The sequence below is a fragment of the Budorcas taxicolor genome, chromosome 22, assembly GCF_023091745.1.
Source record: "Budorcas taxicolor isolate Tak-1 chromosome 22, Takin1.1, whole genome shotgun sequence".
Taxonomy (NCBI): Eukaryota; Metazoa; Chordata; class Mammalia; order Artiodactyla; family Bovidae; genus Budorcas; species Budorcas taxicolor.
This window is the reverse complement of record NC_068931.1, coordinates 48,507,417-48,526,954: the sequence shown is the minus strand read 5'-3', so window position 1 is coordinate 48,526,954 and position 19,538 is coordinate 48,507,417. Positions and strand designations below refer to the sequence as shown.

The 19,538-nt window shown below is 48.8% G+C and overlaps 1 protein-coding gene across 1 annotated transcript in view; it reads left to right on the top strand.

Annotated features, from left to right (window-relative positions):
* Positions 1-2,402: 2,402 nt before the first annotated feature.
* ZBTB7C (zinc finger and BTB domain containing 7C) overlaps positions 2,403-19,538 on the top strand; it is a 305,567-nt gene continuing 288,431 nt past the window's right edge. The window contains exon 1 of the mRNA XM_052660518.1: positions 2,403-2,453. The gene's annotated coding sequence lies outside the window, so the exon portion shown is untranslated. The remainder of the gene's footprint in view (positions 2,454-19,538) is intronic.

Below are 19,538 nucleotides of genomic sequence, written 5' to 3'. Positions count from 1 at the left end.
TCCAGCTGCCAGGTGACCCTGTAGCCCACTGGGCGAGCTGGTGACCAGCTTCGAAAGGGTGGGCTTCTCCCTGCTCCCCCAGGGCATCTGGCGTGCCTGCATAGTAGGGCTCACTTCTTACGAGGTAAAGCAAGGACCCCGCCCCTGCCCCGGGCTGCGGGAGACACAGGGCGGTACCCCCAGGAGATGACTTTCTGTTCTTCCTGTAGCCTGATGTCTTGAGTTCTGGTTCACTGCTCAGGAAGGTGGGCATGTGGGTCTGCCGTGGGCGCGTGGCTAACATTTGTGTTTGGGCCATTTTTTTCTGTTTAATTCCATGGATTTACCACCTATCCTGGGTTTCCTGGCCTTTGACCTGTGCTGCTTGTTCTAGAAGAAGCTCAAACTGCCTTGTGTTGCCAAATAACAATTCCCTAGGTGTGACTTCTCCAGGAGAAACAGAGTAGCTTTGGCATCAAGCTGAGAATCCCATCATCCAGGAGCATCTGAGATCTTTCCTCATAGGGGGTGGAACTTCGGGTAGTGCTTTTTTTCTTTCCATTTTCATTATTTAGGAGTATCTCACATAAACAAAAGAGCATTGACGTGTATATATGCTTTTTGAAGGTAATACCAATAACTGCTTAGTTCTTTCAAAGGGGCATCTTACCCCCCGGTGCTGCCTTGCGCAGAAATGCCTGGGGGCAGAGCTGTAGAGTCGGGTCCCCTGGAGTCTCAAGGTTGGCGCTCTGCCCCTCCTCCACCCCCAGCTGTGGCTATTTATCACAGCAGCTTCCTCTTCGCCTGAGCTGCTCCTGTCAGCTTGGAGCCCCCACATTCCTTCCTTCCCTATTTATCACTCTGTGCTGTCTTCACTTAGATCCTCCTCGCAGGGGAGAGACCATGGCCCGACCCTACTCCAACCCTACTTCTCTCCATCCCCCCACGCCTTTGTTCCCCTCCCCCTCCCCACCCCTACTGACCCCCGCCCCCTGACACGGTAGGAAATTAACTCAGGTCTTAGGAGCTTGCTGAAAAGAATGATAACTGGGAGTCAGAAATTCTAGCCTTGACTCTTGCTATCTTCCTGTGTGATCTTTAGTGAGATGCTCAACCTTTCTGTGCTTTTGTTTCCTTATCTCCAAAGTAACCTTTAGAAAGGATCCCTTCACATCACTACTGTGAAACCAAATGGATGTCATGGATGCAAAAGCAGCTGGCAGGGTATAAATTATGATACGTGTGTAAGACGTTGTTGTCGTTAGGCTGAGAGCATCCCAGGGACTCCAGGGCCCTGCCTTCGTACCCTCATCCCTGTCCATGGTGCTTCCTCTTACCTGCAGCACTGGTGGCCCTGGCGGATGTTCTCCTCCTGCCGCAGCCCCTTCTCCGCAGTGGGTCCACCGAGGCCCAGAGGAGCCCAAGGTTGGGGCTCAGAGTCACAGCTGTCTGGGCAGTGACCCCAGGAGCTGGAGGCTATGCCTGGTCAGAGGTGCAGGGTTACAGCCAGTGTGGCCCCAGTCTCCAGAGCCCAGAAGGTCTGCACGCCAGGGCACGGCTGCTTCTAGCTGGAGGCCCTGACCACCTACCCCCCACCCCCTATCCCAGAGGTGAGCTGTGGTCTTGGCTACAAAATGTGATCACTCAGTGGGGCAGTATCTGTGTCCCTCTGCAGCGAGGTTTGCAGAGTACCCTTGTCTCTCACTCTGAGTGAAGGGCTGTGAAAGGAGGCTGCAGGTGGGTGGCCTTCCTGGAGCCCCAAACCCACAGCACACTGGAAGCCACCAGAGACCTGGGCCACAAGAGTTTAAGACTATCCCCAGTAGACATGGCCTTGTTCCTTGTGGGTTTCATTGGTGCAGGGAAGACACCCAGGTGCTTCTTTCTGGGGCTGTGGGGTCTGTTGGTGGGGATGAGCTGAACTCTGAATGGTGGGTAGAATGAGTGACTGAGAGTTGGTCTTTCAGGCAGGTGAAATAAGCTATGTAGAGGTAAGAAGATTAAGAACAAACATGTGTGTGTTTAGGGGGAGGCATGCATGCAGAGGGCTGAGGGTAGGGTTGGTGGGTAGAACATTGGCAATGAAGACCCTAGCTGAGGTAGTCTACACAGTCACCTGGAGATATAAGACCTAATAATAAAAGAGAGAGAGAGGAAGAAAGGATGGCTGGAAAGTTCTAGAACAGCTAAGACTTGGACCTGTGTCTCTGGCCCTGGTAGGTCATCGGGCCTCTGTTCTTCCTACAGGTCCCCACTCTGAAGCAGCTGGGTACTTGGAAGGCCACACCACCCCCAAGGAGCAGGCCCAGCCAGGAGAAGGTAAGGGATGGCGTGGAGCCCTCCAGAGCCTGCAGCGTGAGCACCATCTGCAGCCCGTTGGACCTGGAGCCTCCAAGGCGGGACTGCGTCACTGGGGAGACTCAAGAGGAATTGATACTTCGGCCCCCAGTGACATGTACACGGTGTAATGACAGGTAATGAACCTGAGGTTCATCAATCCTTTCTGAATGATGTAGCAGGTAGGAGAATATATCAGCCTGGAGTAGACATACAATGTCAACTCTTGGGAAGATAACTATACAAACAGAGCAGAGTAAGTCCTGATAAGATGATAGATGGATGCTTTATAGTTATTAGTTTCTGCCCCAAGCGCTTGCTGGAGTTAGCACCAGAAGATTTAGCATCAGGCAGGTTCATACTATACCTTGTAGGAAGGCCTGATGCCGTTATGGATGTATCACCTCCTGTTTTAAGACCTCAGAATAACAAATCAAGGAGTCATTATTTCCCATAGCTCCCTTAGGAAGCAGGGCATGAATGCTGGTGGGGAAACAGAGGCAGCAAGATAGGCAGGGGCTCTTTCCTATACCAGTGATACCTGAGGAACAGATCTGGAGGCCCTATTGGCTGAGAAGTGTTCCTGGTTGGATCAGATTTCTTGAATGACAGGAGAGGTGATGAGTTGGTATTTCTTGTTAAAAAGGAAGTAGGGACTTTGTGGCTTCCTCTAGCCCTCCAAAGATGCCAGGGCAAGTAGCAGATGATCAAGGCTGGCTAGGGGAGGTCATGAGTAGGGGTCTGGAGAGCTCAGGAAGGGGCTGGCAGACACTCTAGGTCTAGCAGGTAATTGGAGATCAGCCATGGCAGAAAACAATAAGAAGGTCCTCAGAGCCTAGAGGGCAAAGCCCTGAGGTGAAAGGACCAGGATCCAGTGGGATGGAGACCCCAAAGATGAGTTCTGATCTGATGAAGGGCCTGTTCCCATTGGCCACCTGGTGGAGAACCTGTTCCCACTGGCCATTTGGCCACTGTATCATACTGGGTACTACTCTGGCCATTTCCACCATGGGGTAAACAACAGGCTAGGGTGGGAGCAAAAATAGCTTGGGGCCTTGGGAAACTGACCAGGGCAGGGGGAGAAAGCCAGTGGCCTGGGGCAGGAGGCCCAAGGGGGTGGGGCAAATTCCATTCCTGTGCAGGCCAGTGTCAGGGTCCATGAGGCCTAGCCAAAGGGTGGGGAGGGGCAGAGTATTAGGACTTCTGGGTGGCCTTGTTCTAAATCAGGCAGAAAGAATAAGATGAAGAAAGAATCCAGAAAACAACCCAATTCTAGGAAATGGATCGGCTTCAGGCACCAGGCAAGCCCGGGATTTGACTTTTGTCTATATGAACAAATGGAAGGGGAATCGAGCTTTAGTCAGGGGTCTGGCTAGGCCTGGGGGGGAGGACTTTGCTAGGGAGCTGGCATCTTCATAATTTCCTGGCGCTAGCTGTGTCCCCAGGCACCCTAGACCCTAGTATACAGGCCCTGGGCTATCCTCGGACCCCTCTCTCTCAGTGGAAGAGGTGGTTTGTGCATTTTCAGCTTGGCTAGGGGCCCGGGCAGGGCTGAATCTGTGGGGCCTTGTGATGGGAAGTAATGGGGGCAGAAGGAGGCAGAAAAAGCCCAGCCCTGCAGGTGTGTGTGTGTATGTGTTAAGTCGCTTCGGTTGTATCCACCCGTTTGTGACCCTATGGACTATATGCAGCCCGCCAGGCTCCTCTGTCCATGGGATTCTCCAGGCAAGAATGCCTGAGTGGGTAGCTATGCCCTCCTCCAGGGGATCTTCAGGTGGGTGGGTGAGGACTTCTCATGTGTGCAGCCTTAAGGTTAGAGGCAAAATACATTCTGATTAAGTCAAGAAAGAACAGCAGATTGAATCTATCAGAAGGTTCTTAACCTAGTTTCCCAATATTTACCAAGTACCTGTTTTGCACTCGGCACCATGCTGCTGCTGCTGCTGCTAAGTCGCTTCAGTCGTGTCCGACTCTGTGCGACCCCATAGACGGCAGCCTACCCGGCTCTCCCATCCCTGGGATTCTCCAGGCAAGAATACTGGAGTGGGTTGTGCCAGACAAACAAAGATGCATGAGGTGTGTCTGCTCCCAGGGGAGGGAATAAAGGGCAGAGGGAAAAGCATGGGAGTAGAGACAGATCCCAGATTCTGGGAGCCTCAGGCCCCTGTCTTCAAAATGAGAACAAGACTTCCTCACTCATAGGCTGGTTGGGAGAATTAAATAAAACGAGACATGTAAAGCATTTAGCACTGCAGCTGGCACCATAATAAGTGATCAATCATTTAGTTTGCTTCCATTGTTCTGCTCTTGGAGGAGCTCACGGTCTGCAGGCAGGAGGGAGTAAAGAAGCCTGGGAGAAACGCATCCGAATTCCCAGGGCTTCCAACTGCGAACTGGTTTGAAGCCGGACATGACCAAGCGACTTAACACACTTGAGGCCTGGGCTTTGGAAACCTGGTTCTCAGCATTCCTCTGGCCATGGAAAATGTGGTTTAAGGTGGATCCAAACACTCGGAAATGGTGACTGTGTGTGAGTGCTTTGGCAGTGGCTGGGCCCGGAGATGCTTTCTGGGCACTGAGTAGGGTACAGGGTGGGAGGGGTGCGCCCAGGAATTTACAGAAACGTCGAGAAGAGAGGACGTTCTCAGAATACTTGGAGAGTCTTGCCTCCTCGGCTTCCAGCTCTGTCCTCGGGAGCGGGGCAGGGTGAGGTGGGTACAGAGACCGGGGCAAGACTTGGGACCTGGAGAGGGACTGCCCACAGAGACCTTGCATGAGCCGCACACACGGTTTTAAATTTGAAGCAAGTGAAAAGAATGGTAATGACGCTTCCTTGAACTCAATGTGTTCAAAGTATTATCACTCCAACATGGAGTGAATATAATGATTCGTAACAAGATAGTTCTTATTCTTCTTTCTGAACATAGTCTCTGAGGTCCAGAGTGCATTTGGTACTTCAATTATCTTGGGTTTGGACCAGCCACATTGCAAGTGTTCAATAGCACCTGTGGCCTGTGGTTGCTGTATTGGTCAACCCGTGTCTAGAATTCAGAGCATCTTGTTCAGGGGCACCAGCTAGCACCTAGCTAACCTTGGGACACCACCACTTCCAGGTCCGGGGCTGACCTCCGGCAGATCCCAAAGCTCTCTGAGCTTCAGAACCTGCTTTGGGAGTGGCACTAAGAAGGTCTGTTTTACTGGGTAACTGTGAGGACTAAAGAAAATGATGATTACTTGGCGACATTCCATGCCAAGAAATAAGCTTTTTATTGTGAGGACTGATGCTGAAGCTGAAACTCCAATCCTTTGGCCACCTGATGCAAAGAACTGACTCATTGGAAAAGACCCTGATGCTGGGAAAGATTGAAGGTGGGAGAAGAGGACGACAGAGGATGAGATGGTTGGATGGCATCACCGACTCAATGGACGTGAGTTTGAGTAAACTCCGGGAGTTGGTGATGGACATGGAGGCCTGACATGCTGCAGTCCATGGGGTCGCAAAGAGTCAGACACGACTGAGCGACTGAACTGAACTGAAATCAAATGAAAATCAAGTGGTGTTCTGCCTATGGCCTAAGTTTGGTGAAAGTTTCCTGGTAGGATTTTCTGTAGTTCTGTCCCCAATCTTTTGTTGTATGAGGACCATGTGTCTTTATAGGGCAGGACAAAGGGGCAGGGACGATGAGCCTGGATCTTCACCCAGGGTGGCATAGTGGCTGCCTGTGGCCCTCCTTGTCCAGAGCTGTGTGGTCAGTCACCTGGAGGAGGCAGGCCCTGCAGGCAGCTTGCAGCCCTATGTCAGCTCTGTCATAGGGAATTTTGGGGTCCCCAGACTTTTAGCTTTAGCTTTAGCAGACACCACTGTGGTGCTGTGTTTCAGTGGGCTGAGGGTTGCTGGCCACCCCAGGACCCATTACCTAAGCCATCCCAGGTGTCTTGGAAGCTGACCCAGGCACCCTGCTCCAAAATCTGCTTGTCCTTCTTCCTGTCTCTCCCGTCTCCCAGTCTCCATCTTTGAAACAAAGATCTGTCCCTACCCTACCTGCCTCGTTTCTTTCCACAGCCGTAAAAACACAGGCTATTCTCCTTTAGGGCCAGAGAGCCAGTGTCATAGATACGGCTGCTCTTTCTGGGCTTGGAGAAGGTATTTTTCTTTATTACTCTGTGAATGATATCTACTCCAGGCACTGGTTTCCAGTGGCAGCTGAAAACAGTCATTGCTCTGTATATGAATTAGCGTAGCATCCTGACACAGGTCACTGGCACAGGGTTAGCACTCCACAAAATCAAATTCCCCTAAACCCAGCCTCATCTGAAGAGTCGCTTAAATAATTCCTGCCTTTGGGGTTTTTCTGAGACACAAATGAGATTGTATATGTGAAAGTCCTTCGTAAAGTTATAAAATGTTATTGAGACTCTTAATTCCCTCCTTGGGGTGTTTTCTTGTTTGAGAGCTGGGTGGGTTCTAATCGTACCCTCCCGCCCAGCATCACAAGGCAGGCTGGGTCAGCATCATGCACTGTCCTCCTGCCCACAGGCCCAACTCAGTGCACCCTTTTGAACCAACCCATTGTCTCCTGCGGGTCAGTGGCAGGTGTGCCTGATGTCTTTATTTGCCTTCAGCCTAGTATGTGGGGTCTTTAACTCATCCCCCCAAGTTTGGTATCTCTCCTGAGTTATTAGGAAAGTTCACTGTCTGTCCTTCCTGGGCCTGAGGGGAGAGAGACCTGAAACCAAGGAAGTTCCATAGGGTCCTCTTCACCTACCTGGGTTGAGTTTGAAGAGGGTGTTTACCAGCAGGTCCCCTGTCCTCAGGGCTGGTATGGAGGGAACAGAACTAGGAGGTGCTGGTCGGTGATGCAAAGAGTAACCGGGTATCAGCCGTGCTGGAATCAGGGCAAAGTCTACAGATGGATAGGAATTTTCCAGCCCCGGGGACTGAAGCAGCATTTTCAAGGTTGGGTCAACATCTGATAGTCTGTGGTTGTGTCAGTGGTCCTTGGATGGTCACCGCAGTCATCTGTGGGTCCCCTGCTGCGGCCTCATTAGACTGGTGCTTCCTCCCCCAGGGGCAGCTGATTTCTAGTTCCTGCTTCTCTGCTAGGGCCTGAGCTCTCCAGGCTGTCACAAATCCTGAAGGAGTCTTCAAAGCAGTGTCACGGTGACTTAGTATCTATTTTAAAAGATAATCTGTGTCACATGTAGGGGACAGCAAGGAGGGGGTGTCATAAAATCAAGCACATTTAGATAGATAAATAGTCTAGATTCTTTCTAAGTTTGTTCATGACCCTCTGCACCCCTCTCAACTTCTCCAGGCCTTAATGTTCTCATCTGTCAAATGGGCATGAGAAAGTGCACTGCAATGATTTAATGTTGTTGCCAGGCATGCATACATTCAAAAAGGAAGAGGCACTGTGACTCTTAATCACCAAAGATTTGAGAATATTTTGGCAACCCCCTTTTTCCTCACCGAGGCTAGCAGTGTGTAATTCTCTTCAAAATTGGTCTCTTTATTGCTTCCTGGGGGCCTATTGGGAACAGCTTCAGATATATCACCTTAAAATGTTGCAGCAGGGAGAGGCAGAAAGCCACGTTGTCCTTGACTGACAACCTTCATATGAGTACTTTAAAAATTTTAATTTTTCATGATTTCCCTGATAAAAATGGTGCCTGACTAAAAACAAATACATTTGTATTTCCCATCTCCTTAATTAGTTTCTAATTTGGGGGTTCTTATTAGCTTAAAATCTTCTCACTGAAATGGTCCTTGGATGATAAAAAAACTTGAAAACCACAATCAATTCTAGAGAGATCTTGCTATTTAATTATGCTGATTGGAGCACTAGAGACCCCTGGCAAAACGAACCTCTCAGAATAAGCTTGATTTGTGTAATTTGGTTTTTAAAATTTTTGGATACATATTTATCAAGTTCAACTGTGTGTTCTTATTCTCCTTGAGACTGATGGGCGGAGGAATCCATGGGCCATGGAGACCCTGGGACTCCAGCTAAGTCCATGCAGTTGCCGCTAGGGCCTGGCCTGAAGGGAACACAGGGTCTCCAGCTTGTCTGGTCATTTAAAAGTGTCTTTTCTTTTAAAAAAAGGTCAAAGCTCACCCAGAAATAGCCTAGGAGAGGATAAGCTAATAAGAGTTTTGGAGTTTGATGGTAGAGATAATCCTCCATGAAATCTTGGGTTAGAGATTACCTAGAACCAAATTATAGAATATGATATGACTTTGGAGCTGCTAGGAGGACCTGCTTGCTCAAAAAAGATGTGTTCTCCAGCATCCAAACCCATGGATCAATGTTAGCTTTACTAAAAGTAGGCAACCAGCTGCTATATAATGGAAAGGTCACTGCACCACCCAGCACATTCTCCCACCATAAAACTGCTCCTGTCTATGACTCGCACGACCAGTTTATGCAGGACCTGGAGGGATATGGGAAAGCCCAGCACAGGGAGGCGGCCAACAGATCCAGACTGAGAGGGCGCCTTAGGACAGATGCCCTAACTTCTCCAAGAAGAGGTCAAGGGAAAATAAAAGGGAGACGTGAGGGAATTGTTACAGATTTAAAGTCGTTTAATAGACATACTGGCCGAGCACCCTGTGTGGGTTGAGTTTGAATCCTGACCCAGGTCCACCTTGATTCTCTCTGAGATAATCAATATTCTCTCAATAGGAGGTTATTCTAGTCTCTCAAATAGGAGATTAGAGACAGGCTGGGTGTTAGAGATCCAGGAATTACTGTTAATTATTTTAGGGTATGTGATATTGTGACAATGTTACATACTGAAGTATTTACAGATGGTGTCTGGGATTGTCTCTAAAACATTTTAGATTTAAAAGAAGGAAGCAAAAGCAGATTGTTGAATATTGTTGAAGCTGGTTTGGTGATTGGTGATGGGTACGTGGGGATTTATTGTGCTTTTTTATTTTGTGTGTATTTGAAGTGTTCAATAATAAAAAGTAAAATAATAATTAATGTCCTTATTGACTGGCTGAACCTGAAATTTCACCATTAGAGCTTTATTCATCTAACTGAAGCCTTTCTTCTTCTATAATGTATAGCTTCTCTTAGAACATGATTTACCCTGTAGAAAAATAACAGTGGTTCAATAGAACATTTCTCCAGTTTGGGATTTTGTAGGTATCCTGTGCAAAAGGGTTCCAGGTAAGGTAAATTTGGAGAAGGTAGCATTGAACAAAGCCAAGCAGGTTTCTTCAGAGCCTTGATTATGCTGTGATAGTGTTAGTCTCTCTCTGTGACCCCATGGACTGTAGCCTGCCAGGTGCCAATGGAGTGTGTAGGCCTTCCCTTCTCCAGGGACTCCTCCTGACCCAGGGACTGAGCCCAGGTCTCTGCATTGCAGGCAGATGCTTCACCATCTGAGCCACCGAGGAAGCTCTGATAGTGCTGTGAATGTATGTTAATACATACTGTGTGTCTTGAGTGGGGGAAGGCTACAGCAATGCTGTGTGCGCTTAAATAATATGTCATGTGCTTCAGAGCAGATAGAGACTTTCAGCTCCTCTAACGAAAATCAGGAAGGTCAGAAATCTGGGTTCGAGAGCTGTTTCTATTTACTAACTGGTCAATCACTCAAACTTTCTGCGCCTCAGTTTTCTTATCTAACAAAATGAGTGTCATATCACCTGCCACTTATGTTCCAAGAATGTGAAAAGGCTTCATGCAGTATAAAGCCCAACACCAAAGGTTAAAATGTAGGAGTATTATTTGGTGCCATTTTCTGAAACTTGATCCACAAATGGTCGCTTGGAGGCTCATGGCTCTGTGTACAGGTGTGGTCTCATATCACCTAAAAGTAAAGACTATCCTGGGTGTCATGTGCTTCAAAGGTAAAGAAGAGGTAAAAACAAGTTCTCTGCCCTTTGGGAGCTCACGATGAAGCTGGGGGAGGGGAGTGGCAGTGCAAATACACAAGTGAGAGGGCAAAGCCATCTAGCCATAGGGAGAGATGAAAGGTTCAGGTTCAGAGGACGGGGGGCATCACTCTTGGCTGAAGTAATCTTTGAAGGCTACCTGGAGGAGGTGGCACTTGAGTCTGAAGCCTGGGAATGTCCGGACAGGCCATCCCTTTGATGTTTGTGGATCATTCTGTTGGAATACTTTCCTGTCTTCTGCCTCCACATGTCTACAGGCTTCAGCTGAGCAGTCTTATCTGACTTGGGGGCCCAAGTCTTCCCTGTCTGGACCTGGGATCATGTTCCCCCTGTCCGGCCTTCCACCCACTCCCGTTCTCTTCTCCTCTCCATCTCCACCCCTTTTTTCTGTCTTCCCAGCAGAGCTTAGAGCAGCCGGGATTACTCATCCCATCCATGCTCAGTCACTCCTGCCCTGTCTTTTCAGTTAAAAAAAAAAAAAAATCAACCATGGAAACAAAGCAATAAATTATGATTCAGAGATACCCGAGCCTTCTTGTGGAAATGTTTATTATTATCAGCAAAGCATTCCTTAGGGCACAGAGAGAAGACGGCCTGAGTGGAATCATGCAAAAGGTGGGCAGCAATTGCTCCAGTAAAGCTGAAGGGATTTGAGGCACCCTGGGAGCCGGCCCAGTTTCTTGGGTGCAGAGAGCTGGCGAGGGGGGGGCGGGGCGGGGTGGTTGGCTCTGACTCCTCCCAGTGGATGTGGCGTTACTTGGGATGAATAGCCATCAAAGGCACTTGTTAGCTAAGAGCCCACACTGTCCTTTCACTTGCACAGCAGAAATGAATGAAAAGGTCCTAGAAAGGGATGGAGCTATGCTGGGTGCTTCAGCACGAGGGGGCCCAGCTCTGTGCCACTCAAGGATTCAGAGACAACCTGGCCCCCTGCCTTGTCCCCCAGAGTCCTGCGTGGACAGAGCTCAGCCCAATCCCGGCACATGTGAAGGCTCAGGAAGCTATTGTTAGTATTGGTATTTGGGGAAGGACCTACTCAGTGCCTGGCATGAAATTGGCCCCACTGTGGATCTTCCCTGCAACTGTACACCTCAGCTGCGGGCCTGCAGTGCTGGGTTCTGGCTCTGCCACTTGGGGCAGGGGACCTAGCCTCCCTGAGCCTCCGTGTCCTCAAGGGTAAGATGGAGCAGTCACACCTCCCTCCTTCCCAGGACAGTTGGGAGGATGAAATGAAATGACACAGAAAGAGCGCTTGGCCTCCCCCTCTTTTACACTGAGAAGTAATAAGACACGGGACAAGCTGCCCTGGGCCTGTTTCCTCATCTATTAACTGGAAATAGTTAGATTGCCTGTATTGATGACGTCATTTAACTCTGAAGATAGCTAAATGGGTGATGAATGTAAAAACACTGCAAGAAATATAGAGTCAAACATTTAGAAAAATGTGTCCATGTGTATTCACATATGCAAACCCACATGTGCAAACTGCCCTCAAAGGACAAAAATCTCAGAGTGGCAAAGTGTGACCACAGGTAGTCTGCGGTGGGCGGGAAGAGAGACGTAGCACGCGACTCCAGACTGGTCTGTCCTGTGCCTTTTTGCTGTTCCACTTTGTCAGAGGCTGTTCGTCCAGTTTTCTGGACACTGCTGCCCCCAACAGAGCAGGCTGTAGGAGAAGCGTGTGGGACCAAGTCTGGCAGACCTGGCATCCAGCTTGGCTTTGGAAGTGCCCTGTGGGACCCTGAGCAAGTCATGGAATTGCTTCTTCAGACACAAAGCAAAGATTAAAAACTGCCAGCCACACGACATCAAGAGGCTCCAAAGGAATGATTGAGTTAAAGCCTTTCTAAGTTGTGAAGCAGTGACGACCACGGAAGAGGCCACCATCTCTATGCCTGGGCCTTCCTAGCCCAGTGCACCATAGATTTAATAACACTTGTTAATTGATTACTAGGCATCTTGCCATTGCAGCTGCTTTGGGGAGGCAGTGGCAGTTATTTTTGTGTTAGAGAGATACTCCTTGAAGAAGCCTCCCCTGATCCTGACCTTCTGCTGCTTTTCTGGGTCAGAGGGAATATCTTCTCCTTGCTCTGGTGGGTAACAGCCAGGTGGCTGTTGGGGCTGAGACCAGCCTTCCATTTACCCACTTCTTCTAACTCACTTTGTAACTTAGCACTCACTCTGGGCGTTGATTTACAGTTAATGGTTCTTCTTTAAATGAATACTTGCCTGGAATCTTTCATGAATCGATGGAGGTGTTATTGACCTGGCAGCCAGGTAATGAGTCCTGGAGTGCCAAGTATTTTTTTTTTTTTTTTTTGCCAATATTACCTCTGTTTCCCCTTACCAGTCACATAAAGAACCCTCCACAAATACACACTAATTTTATTTTCAGGCTGCAAGGCATAGTGTAAAGAGTGTAGGGCTGAGTAAGGAGATAGGAGCTCTCAGCGGAGCTTTGCTGTTAACTCACTGTGTGATGCCGAGGAAGTCCCTTGACCTCTCTTGGCCTCAGTTTCCCGTCTGTGGGATGGTGCAGGGCTGGGAGGGGAGTTCTTCCACTGAATCTCCGACTGGATCCACTAGACCAGCGATGAATGCAATGAATGAGAGAGGTCTAGGTTTGGATTGTTGTTGTTCAGTTGCCAAGTTGTGTTTGACTGTTCATGACTCCATGGCCTACAGCATGCCAGGCTTCTCTGTTCTTCAGTGTTTCCTGGAGTTTGCTCAAATTCATGTTCATTGAGTTCGTGATGCTATCTAACCATCTCATCTTCTGCTGCCCGCTTCTCCTCTTGCCCTCAATCTTTCCCAACATCAGGGTCTTTTCCAATGAGCTGGCTCTTTGCATTAGGTGGCCAAAGTTTTGGAGCTTCAGCTTCAGTCCTTCCAATGAATATTCAGGGTTGATTTCCTTTAGGATTGACTAATTTGATCTCCTTACTGTTTGGATTACAAAAACAATAATTGCTTTGTATAAGAAAACAAAACAATATACCCATGTTTGAGTGAGCGAGGGAAATTGTGAGACACCCCACCCCACCCCAGAGATCACCACTATCAACAATTCAGAAAAGTTTCACACCCATATCACTGTCTGTATTTATATTGTTGCCATGGATTTGGAAAAACAGATCCATATTACAGAAAGATGGGGTCAAGCTATATATTATGTTCTTCAGCTTGTGTTTTTACTTAATATAATCTTTTAAAAACTGCTTATACACATCACTCTAGTTTTTTATACTATGGTCTTCTGTAATATGGATATAATTTATTAATAGGCTAGAATTAATTTCACCTCCTCAGTGGACGTCTGGGTGGTTGGCAGTACGTTTTAATGGATGTGATGGCTGGCTGCCCCCTCCTACTCTGGGAGGGGTCAGAGAGGAGCCTGGGAGGGGACGAGCTCGCTTACACAGCATAAGCCACCATCCTTAACTGAGGGTGCTGTCTTCTCACCTCTGCAGAATTCTTCTCCAACAAATACTGTGGCTGAGCAGGGCCAGGGCACAGGCATCCTCCCTGTGCCCCGAGTCGGGGGAACCAGCGCCATGCTGGGGACACAGCGAGGGAGGCCTGGAGGGCTTCATTTCTAAATCTAATTGAATTAGAATTTTTGAATAGGTGAAGCACTTTCTACAGTTCAGAAATCAAACTGACACCCACAGGTATGCGCTAAGATTGCATGCGCCCCCTGTCGCCCTCTATAGGCCATCTGTATAACTTATAGGTTTATTTTTTGTGTTTTCCTTATGCTAAAATGGAGAAATTTGAGTAGATTCTTAGCTTACCACTTTACCATACAAAAGATAGCCTGCTATATATTCTGCACCTTGCTTTTTAAAAATTTCCTTAAATGTAGCTGAAATTTCTCCATATTAGTACACAGAGCAAATGCTTCATTTCTTAAAATAGCTGTGTAGTACTCCACAGGATACATGAACAGTTGTTTTTTTTGAACCAGCCCCCTATAGAGGGGCACTTGAATCGTTTCCAGTTTTCTATTTGCTATTAAAGACAAGTCTGCAATCTGATGTCAATCTGAGCTATTTTATTGCATGTGTGTTTTAAATTGCAAACCACCCCAAATCTTTTCTAGAAGTAGGTAAAGTATGCATTGTTTATAAACAGATAAGCCAATAAGACTTTGTTCCCTGAGTCTTGTGCCATTTCCCTGTCTTCCAAGCAACTGTCCTCCAGTCCCCTAGCATCCCCTAGTCTCCAAAACATCCGCCAAGATGCAGTGTTCTTTGCCTGCCAACTTGGACTGTTAGAAATAATCTTTGCTCTCATTTCCTCTGGTGGTTTCAATGAAGACTCAACCTAGGGCCTGAGAGACTGGGAATCTTTAGAAAGGTTTCTTGAGGTCCTAAGTGCAGTGGAAGAGGCATCCTGACTAGTTAGATGGTGTGGATTCCGGTCCTGGATCAGCCACTGGTGGACCGAGTGATTCTGTACAAGTCCCCTCCCGCACTCACTGCACAGGGCCCGAGGTCCATTCCTTTCCTCACAGGTTGTGGTTCTAGGAGCAGCCTAATGGCATTAAGTACAGTTTTAAAATCCTCAGGTCCTGGATAGCAGTCAAGTGTCACTTTCTCCACGAGGGGCCTTGTGCTGGTGATTCCTCACTGCCCTCAGTGGCTAGAGCAGTTTCTTTAAGGTGACATCGAAGCTTAGATGACGATGGCTTGTACATGATAATCAAATGATGCCCACCTGCAGATTGCCATTACTCAGAAGTACATTCATTGGGCTACAGGTTTGTGAAGCCCTTTCACTGCTAGTGCATGAGAAAGCGATATTTCACACGTGCTTCACATTAGTGCCGTGATCTAGATTCTGAGTAAGAATCAGTGCAACAGCCAACTGCCACCTGAGAGCCCATGTCTATCGTATTACAAGCTGCTGTGGCCCCACCTTTGACTGAGATCTTGTCTGATCTGATAAGGTTATAGTAATAATAACTGACATTTTCATTATATGGACTCTTCCTCCCAGGGCTTGGCACCTGCAGTGTCTTTTCTGCGGTCTATTCCCGTCCAGGGTGAGTCCTAGGTCAGTGAGTGCCTCACACTGAAACTTGTCCCAGGAAAGAGGTTCTGGGCATCATTTTTCAGTGAATCCGTTGGTGGCTAAGTCAGTCACTCAGTCCAATGTTGTTGTGTTTAGTACTCCACAAACGCAGGGTGCCCACACGGAACTCCTGACCTGGGCCCCACACCCTGGGTTCCCTCCTCCTGTACAGAGCATCACAGTCCTCTAAACCCCCTGCTTCAGCCCTCCCTGTGCCCCTGTGACCTCCATGGTCAGTTCTGGAGTCTGCCAATCCCTCCATTCCCCATCACCCTCCCGGACTCGCCCAGAAACCCAACTGGTCCTTCTGCATTTTCTCTCGCCACCCCCGTCCCCACCCTGATCTGTACACAGGGTATAGTGCATATGCTCATCTGACTTGAGGGTGCCCTATTTAGACCCTCGAAGGGCCTCTCGCTGCTTCTAGGATAGAGGTAGTTGCTGATGTTCAGTCTCTAAGTCATGTCCAACTCGTTGCAACTCTGTGGAGGGCGGCATGCCAGGCTTCCCTTCATTATCTCCCAGACCTTGCTCAAACTCATGTTCCTTGAATCGGTGATGCCATCCAACCATCTCATCCTCTGTTGCCCCCTTCTCCTCCTGCCTGCAGTCTTTCCCAGCATCAGAGTCTTTTCCAGTGATTTGGCTCTTTGCATCAGGTGGCCAAAGAATTGGAGCTTCAGTCTCAGCGTCAGTCCTTCCAATGAATATTCAGGGTCGATTTCCTTTAGGATGGACTGGTTGGAGCTCCTTGCAGTCCAAGGGACTCTCAAGAGTCTTCTCCAGCACCACAGTTTGAAAACATCAATTCCAGATTCTTAGCAGGGCCCACAGGTCCCACCCACTCATCTGCCATCTCTCTTCCCGCCCCGCGTTCCGCCCCCCCCCCCGCCCCCCCCCCGCCCCGCCCCACCTTGCCTCTTCTCTTGGTTTCTAGGACAAGCCATGCTCTTTTCTGCTTCACGAGGCACACACCTGCTTTCTGGGCACTAGTGTCCCTCACCTTCATGGTTTTACCCCTTGCACACCGATCAGAGAGCAGTTAGGCTGTCCCTTTGCTGACCCTCTGGGCTGGGTCAGCCCCTCCTTAACCCTTATCAAGGTTGTAAATAAATGCCCAACAGGCTTTTAAAATCTGCCTCCTCCCTAGAGGATTAACACCACAGAGCACAGACATAGAAGGAGTGAAATGACTGAGGGAAGGCGGGGGTCGTGGGTTCGATCCCTGGTCGGGAAAATAAGATCCCACAATCTGAGGAGCGACTAAGCCCGTGGCCTGCAACTACTGAGCACGCACACTAGGGAGCTGGAGTGGCACAGCTGGAGAGTCCCTGTGCCGCAAGGGAAGATTCCGCGTGATGCAACGAAGACCTCGTGTCCCACAGCTAAGATCTGTTGTAGCAAAATAAAGAAGGAAAGCAAGAAATGCAATTGACTTAAAAAAAAAAAAAAAAAAGAGAGAGAGATGTGCTGCTTGGAGCAAAGAGAAAACATAATAGGGACAGTCTGATCTGATGTGTAAGGGGTTCGGGCTGTTTCTCTGAGTGGTGTCTTTGCCTGAACCCTACAGACACTGACACCCAGCTTTCCCCTGTTTGTTTTCCAAAGAGCCTTTGGCTTTTGTGAGGTTTCGGGCCCTTGTGCAGAGATGTGGTTCCCGCTGGGGCAGATCTGAGCCCAGACTTTGCGGGGCTCCCCATCTGCCAGCAGCTCTGTGAGCAGGCTGCTGATTCCGGCTGCCCTTGGGAGGTGTGAGGACTCAGGGTAAGTGTAAATCACACTCCATCCAGTTTCCCCACCCCCAGCCCAGCACTATTTTCACCTAGGAAAAGTCTAATAAAAATGCATTCCAAGTCCTAGTCCTAAAGGAGGAAGGATGGGGAGGAGCAGAGGAGGGGAGCCAGTCCAGCACAGCCTTGATTAAATGAATCTGAGCTGCAGGGCTTTTCTGGCCTTAGAAGCAGCCCCAGGGCCCCTGGAAGCGGGTGGTCCTGGGTATGTGCTCCATGCTTCAGGCGTGTGGGGCAGCCTGGACCCCAGCCTACCCTGAGAGTTAGGGGAGCACTGTCTGCTCAGTCTCGAGGCTGATCAGGCTGCAGAGGGGCCTCACCTCAGTGGAGGATGCACCAGCTGGGGATTTGCCTAGGAGAGCAGGGTGCAGGAAAGAGGCTCATGGGCATGAAGCACCTGTAGGGATCGGGGCAGGGAACCAGACCAGTCCTCTGGAGCAGTGACTTGCAACCCTGGCTGCACATTTGAATCACCAGGAAGCTCTGGCTACCCCTTGGACGGATGACAGCAGTCTCTAGGGGTGGGACTCAGGTGATTTCAGTGGGAGCCATGGATTCAAAGCTTCCCTGGGCTCTGACACTGGCCACATTGAGACTTGTAATGAGGGCCCATGGAAATCCTGGTTAGGGTGCAAGGGAAGGCCTTGTCATGGGGTGGAAAATCGTGGGACCAACAGACTCTGGATGGAGAACCAGTGACACCTGTCTAGCCACACAGATGACCAACATTTTCAGCTGCAAGAGGGTTTGGGAAAGAGTGTGATGACCCAGAGGAGGCAGCTGCCCAGAGCCAGGGTCCGAGGAGCAGGGCCTCTGCAGGGCAGCCGGATGCTGCGTGACCAGCTGTGGAGCTGATCGTAGACGTTGCATCGTGGATGTCTGGATGTGTGTCTGGTCTTTGCTGTCGGCCTTGGAGGGCCCAGAAGAGCAGCGGCTGGGTCATCACTGTATCACGATTTGGTCACTTCTCACCTGCTCCCCTGTGGCCTCTCAGGCCCCAGCATCCCATCTCTGACCTGCATGATCACAGTTGCTTCCTGATTAGAGTCCTAGCCTCTGTCCCCAGGAGTCTAGCCAGAGGGATCCTTTAAAATGTGTCAATGGGCTTCTCCTTTTCTCAGAACCTTCCAGTGTCTCCCCACGTCACTCAAGGTCCAAGTCTTTGGAGTGAGCTGCAGGGCTCCCATTTCCTCTCCTGACCCCTCCAGCCACTGGCCTCCTCCCCATCCTGGGCCCTCTTGCCTCAAGGCCTTTGCCTGAAATGTTCCCTGGCCTGGAGCTCAGCCCCCAGAGATCTGCAGGCCCCCTTCCTCCCCCTTCTTCAGGCCTTTGCTTGAATGTCACTTCCTCTGTGAAGCCTTCCTGGACCCCCTGCTTCCTGTCTCCTGGATCTTCATTTCTCTCTATACCTCTTCTATGCTGACACTATATATTTTGTTTAATGTCTATTTCCCTACACTAGAATGTGAGCTCTGATAGGGTGGAGATTTTATTATTATTATTACACTTGCTGGTGCAAACCCAGACCTGGAATAGTATTTAGCCAGCCATGGAAGCCCAGTATATTTGTTTTCTTCCTTGTGTACCACTGATGCTTAAAACTGGTTTAATCACAATCTTTGGCTGATAACATTCCCTCTATTAGTCCAGGCATGGTCTGATTTTATTTAATGATGTAGTTATTTAGGTTTTTTTTTTTTTTTTTTTAGTTTATGTAATAAGCAGCTTATTCCCTGCCCCGCTCCCTACAGGTATTATTACATAATAAGTTTATGTAATAAGAACTCATCACTCAAAGCAAAGTGAGGATTTGGCAAATCTACATTCAGACATAAGATCCTGCCTCAGGCCTTCCCACCCGAGGTCATCACCTTCCTCAATCTTCATCATTTTGCTTTTCTTTTTACTAATTCCATTGCATCTAATCTATGTGTATTCCTAATAAATATATTTTACTGAAGTTACTTTTAGCCTATTCAAAACTTATTATGTTGTATATACTCTTCGAAGTCCTTCTCATTTACTATATTGTTAAGATCCACTTGCATTTTTGCATGTGCTGTGGTTTATTCCTTTTGACAACAGAAAGTATTGATGGAATGAATATTTGACTTTATGTCTCCCCATGGGACTTTCCTGGTGGTTCAGATGGTAAATAATCTGCCTGCAATGCAGGAGACCCGGGTTCTATCCCTGGGTCAGGAAGATCCCCTGGAGAAGGGAATGGCAACCCACTCTAGTATTCTTGCCTAGGAAGTCCCATGGATAGAGGAGCCTGGTGGGCTACAGTCCATGGGGTCACAAAGAGTTGAGTACGACTGAGTGACTAACACACACATAGTTCCAGCTAACATTTCTGGAGTGTGCACAAGGCACTCTGCTAAGTGTTTTATTAACCCCACTAAGCAGATGGAAACTGACACAAGAAGTGAGCGACTGGCCTGCGGTCA